General features: G+C 39.3%; 1 long non-coding RNA gene across 1 annotated transcript; it reads right to left on the reverse strand.

The window, feature by feature from the left end:
* Window positions 1–846: 846 nt before the first annotated feature.
* Window positions 847–5,736, reverse strand: LOC123065678 (uncharacterized). The gene is made up of 2 exons (XR_006431110.1): window positions 5,609–5,736; window positions 847–4,860 (listed from the first exon to the last, which is right to left on the reverse strand). It is a non-coding gene; the product is annotated as an uncharacterized lncRNA (long non-coding RNA).
* Window positions 5,737–5,749: the final 13 nt, after the last annotated feature.

The following is a 5,749-nucleotide window of genomic DNA, read 5'->3' on the forward strand; positions in this document are numbered from 1 at the left end:
ATTTTGAATACGACATGACGGATCCTGCTGTTTTCTCGTGTGAAAAACAGAGTAGTCGTACTGTAAATGCGTATATTTGTACTGAGCTATTTTTTGTAGAGTAATTTTGAATGATTCCGAAAAAGGGTACTTGTACTGATGCTTGCATGGGTTTGTACTAAGCGTCTTTTCACTAACTAGATTTTGCTCTGTTTTGCTCGTAATTTTCAATGGTTTATTGTATCGTCGCCCCTGTACTTGCATGGTTTATATCATCGAACAGAATGATATTTTTTTCAAAAAGAAAATATTTTTTTATTCTTTTTAAAACTAAACTTTTTTTACAATGATGTTCTAGACTTCTCTTATTTTACAACTTGTACTTTTATCATTTGAATTGCATGGGGTTTCTTTTTTGCTTGAACTTTTACAAGTTAAATTTCTGTCATTTCTTTTATTATGAACGCACCACCATTTTTAACTTGTACTAATCAATATTTTTAATTCTACCATGTTTTTTCTAGAATGGACGAATATATGTTGGAGAAAAAGAGTACTTGAACTGATGTATGTATAGTTTTGTACTGAGTGTGTTTTCACATACTGAGCATGTTTTGTGACGATATTCTAGACTTCTCTCATTTTGAATTCAGCTCCTTAAGTGACCGGCCACAAAACAAGAAGTTGTACTGTTGAGCACAGCTCCTTGAGCGACCGCCCACAAAACAAGAAGTTAAGTTGTACTGTTGAGCAGGAGGTCCTCGACCCCGACCGCGTAAGTACATAGTATGACGATGTATTTGTACTGTCCAAAAACATACACAGAAGCACAAAGTAAACATTTAAGTACATTGGTGCTCACAGGAATAATCACACGCACAAAAACTTTTTCTTTGATTTGTTAACAAACTGATGATATAAATACATAGTGAACTTCTACACTTAGTGCTCCCTGATTTGTAGAAACAAAGTGAGGGGCTTAATTTAACTCCCCTGTCCACAATCCAGTAGCATCGAACGTCCCTGCTTGCCTGTAGTATTCTACTAGGTAGTTGTATCCACTACTCTACTAAAAACAAAGTCTCCAGCATTTCTAAAAAAATCGGTGCAATGAAGACACAAGCTGCATTTTTCTGAACGAAGCAACCTAAGAAATGAAATACTACAAGAGCTCCAACATCAGTATTTTAGAAATCATGGTGCCAATATATATCTTCGGCCAAATATGTCTTCAGTAGTTTGAATTCTTGATTGTTGACAAAGTTAATTAGCATCCAACTTTAGTGCTAGAAATGTTTGAAAACAGAAAAGAGAAGGAGTGTCGTTAGTCGGTCCCTGTAACTTCTGAAGATTATTTTGTTGCATCCAATGAACTGAAGGGAGCTCCTTCAACCTGTAAGATGAACGGAAAAAAGAAAATGAAATTTGTGAAGGTCGAAATGACCATAATAATCATGTAAAACATGTAAAAATAACAACAAGTTCATGCACAGTGACATTAGAAGTACACAAAAGAAACCTAAATAGAAGTTCTGTACTTTGAAATACTTCATTTTAGTTCCCAAATACTTCATTTGTTTCAAAATATGAACTTCTTTATTTATGTTCTTAGAACTTATTATGTTTTCCCTGCAAATTACATGGGTGAGAGCATGGTGCTCTAATTCAATTGCATATATCTGAAACTCCACATGCGACCTGAACTTATGCATAACAGTATGAGTGCAGAATACTTGTAAGCATAAGAAAAAGACATAGAGTGCACATATAATTTTCAAGATTTCCTTGATGTTCTGCATTTTAGAGTTGATTTACTGAAAAAGAATGCAATTTTTGAACTGAAAATCAAGTAAAACCTGAACTCATATAAATTTCAAGGTCAAAAGAACCTCCACATCCATCAAACTTCATATCATGTAGTTCAACTTCTGTAAAAAAGAACTTCTGGTATCCCTTATAAATCAACAAGAAAACCTGCAGAAAAATGTACATGTTCTCATTGGCATATCAATAAGCCCCTTCAGAGAACAAAGTGTCATATGCCCTTATCTATAGAGAAGCCATCGGTCCATGGCAGAGAAAGCATTGTTCAGAGAAAGATCAATGACACATCACACATACGACCCTGATTCTTCTTAAATTTATCACCCTCTCATCGAGCTCAAGTAGTACTGCAACTCACATTTTGAGTGACCGGCGGCGGGGTAAGAAGTTGGACTGATGACATGTAGATCTTCCAGTTGACTAGCTTGTGGGTGAGGACAGCGGGAGGGAGCGGCAGTGCAGGTGTGGAGGAGTGGGAAGGTCAAGTACAAGGCAGCAAGCGGAGCACCTCGAAGAGATGAGGGGGCTAGGAGGAACGACAGAAGGAGGGAGGCCTGTGGCGCCGACCTAAGATGCGATGGGAGCGAAGATGTGTTGCAGAGTCGAGGGCAGTGCTGGTCTTGCCGGACCGGAGGAGCGACGGTGGCGGGTGGGGTAGTGAACCTATTTACTGAACAACTACAATTCTACCATATAGTAAACTGCTGTATAATTAGAAAACAATCTGAAATTTTTGCACAAACACAGTACTGTTTTATATGTTTTCCAAGATCTTGAGATAGCTCACGGACTGAACTGAGAACACCTACTTTGTGTTTCAGGAAATAAAATAGACATCCTCTGCTTTTTGTGATAAAACTAGTGTGGAGTTGGAAGGAGAGGCAGTGTGGACGGACAATTAACCTCTCATTTTTCTTGCTCCTGAATGCATGCAGCTGGGAACTCAGGGCGACAGAGGTGGTCTCCGCGCTGCTGGGAGGAGCAGGAGGCCAGAGGTGGTTGTTGCCGATGCTCCGCTTTCCCACTGGTGGCCGCCCCTGCGGAGGCAGATCCATGGTCCGCCGCCGGAGGTGGGAGGAAAGGGCATGGCGCATTGCCGGAGGTGGGAGGCGGGGACGTTTGCCTCACGGAGGTTGGTCATTCCACTAATTATTTGGTGGCGATGGTTCATCACACTAAATTAGTAACAGATACTACACTACCTATATTCATCGGACTTAAGACACTTTTTTATTCTTATATGAGAACTGATGTTGTTTATCATATACTACCTCTATAACTAAATGCAAGCCATTTTTGCACTACTTCCCTAAATCCTATAAGTGCAGACCAAATACAGTTACAGAAATACTACACTAGGAGGTATCAATCGATCTAATCTATAGCACATTTTGCGAATATATGTGTGTGATCCGTAGCCCATAGCCTATGTGTGATTTGTTCCAATTAATCCATGCATTTTTTATCCTTTGCTGCCTACAGCTATGACTAGACCCGTTGGAGAGGTGGGGAGTTTCAAGTTAATGGTTTGCTTTCAGAAACTTCAAACAAGAGCGGAGTAAAGGCTGGAAGGTAAAACTACTGTTAGCATGTGTACCTTTTTTGTAGCATCTCATCTCCTTTGCTTCAACTTTGGGCACTTTGATATGGTCAGCCTCTTTGATTTTGCAAGTGCCGGTACTCCACGAATTGAAACTAGTTCTGGAAAATGGTCAAGCGACAATACCTCTGGTAATGGACGATTACTGAGCCAAATGCCCATTTCTTGTCTATAGAAAATACTGGTTTTTTTCATTTTCCTTAGTGGTGCAACTACCTTCAGATTAAAAGGATCTAGATAACACTCATCCATTAAACTGCACATATTTGACATCATTTTCACGCCTGATAATACATCCATCTCAAAGTATCAGCTATCTGCTCACAAAGTATAAAATACCACAAGAACTTGAAAAAGAATTTTTCACTTCACAAAACTATCAGCTATGAGTTCACCGAGTCGAGATGGACAACTCTTTGAGGTCTCAACTATCAGTTCACACAAACTACAAAGCATGGAGTTCATCGAGTCTTAACTATCAGTTCATACAAACTACAAAGCATGGAATTCATAGTCTCAACTATCAGTACACACAAACTACAGACAACGGATTTCATCAAGTCTAAACTATCAGTTCACACAAACTACAAAGGATGAGGAGAGAGAGAGAGCATGAGAGAGAGAGAATCTACCCATCAGCTCATCGAAACTAGAGACCAGATCAACAATTATCCATAATCATTTTTTGGATCCATCAGCTAGCCTGTGACCATGTTGTAGCTACGAGAGAGGGAGCAAGAACATCACATAGCGAGAGAGTTGATGCATGATCAATAGTTCAGATCGGTAACTAGTAGCTAGTAGTAGTGGTTACCAACACACATACACATAAATTGATAACAAGGTAATGTAAAAGTTCATGTACAGTAACGCTACATGTTCAAAAAGAAACCTGAGATAATCCTCACATATTAATTTTTCTGTAAACAAAGAAAAACCGATTAGACATACGGTCAATGAGTAATTTTAAATTGTGCTGAAGGCACACAATAAAGAGTCGTCATTCTGTACATCCTGACATAATCAAATAGACTGCAGAATTTCCCAAGCGAACTTCCACATGTTTTTGTGAATTGAACCTTATTCATATTTTACATAGAAGAATTTGTAGTAGCATTTTTTGTGCGGATGGAATCTGCTAAATAGAGAAATGGCAACCAAAATTATGTCACTTGCCGGCTAGCATCCACGAAAACTGAGACAAAATTGAGTCTTGTAGAAGATCAAAGTAATAAAACACTTGTTGCATCCATCAGCAATTATGCATTACCAAGCAATGTGCAAAGCAAAGGCGCTGGTGTTCTCCCTGTGTGTGTGCTCGACTTGGACGGATGTGCAGCACTTGGTGAAGTTGGTGGCCGCGACCCGTGATTCTACTCGTACTGTTTTCAACGCTCCACTTGGACGGTTGCTAGCACCCCTGTTGGACGAGCTCGTGCCCAAGTCCTAACAAGCACCTACATAACATCAAAAATTTCAACTAGAGAAACATGATTTTTTAAGCCTTCTATGCACTACAAGACATCAAAAACAGTATTTATATATAGCCTTCTATAGCCTGCTGGACAAGCACCTACATATAGGGGAGTGAGCAATATAATGATAGGTTAAAGGTTCAAATACTGGTGATTTTACAAGGCCTCTCAAGTCTGAAACTGATATGAACTCCTTTTTGCCGAGCTACTGATTTTTTATATATAGTCAGCTATCTTTTTGAACACACACATTGAACCATTTGTGGGGTTCTTAACAAGCTGATGATAAAAAACATGTTGAACTGAACCATTTGTGGGGTTCTTAACAAGCTGATGATAAAAAACATGTTGAACTGAACTTTAGGTTTCAAGAAGTACCGAATGCTTTTGGGTTCTTTTATGTACCTTTTTGTTATCTTATTTCTGAACTCCAACTCACAATTAAAATCACAATACACACATGTACTATAGAAAAATGTGCATTTGTACTGTCCATAACAACGAATCAACCAAAAACAATTAATTTATGAAGGAAACAACTTTTGAACTTGGTAACTCTGTTTGAGCTTTGTTTCTTCAGATTTTTGAACTTGTGCAGCAGATATACCTGAACTTGTGTGAATGACAAAAATGAGACATATTTTTTTTATGCTTTTTTAAGATGAATTGAAAAAAACATAAAATGGTGAACCTCCAGGGAACCTCTCGATGAACTGAAGCTCATGCATACCTGGAGGGAGGACGAGGAGCTGTTGGAGCATCTCCAAGACATGGTGTAGACGGAGTTGTGTCGTGCAGGGGGCGCTCGGTGACGCGCTGGTGGAGGGGGCCGGCGGTGGCGCACTGAGAGAGGTGGACGGTGGCGGCGACT

This window comes from Triticum aestivum, chromosome 3B (genome assembly GCF_018294505.1).
Source record: "Triticum aestivum cultivar Chinese Spring chromosome 3B, IWGSC CS RefSeq v2.1, whole genome shotgun sequence".
NCBI lineage: Eukaryota > Viridiplantae > Streptophyta > Magnoliopsida > Poales > Poaceae > Triticum > Triticum aestivum.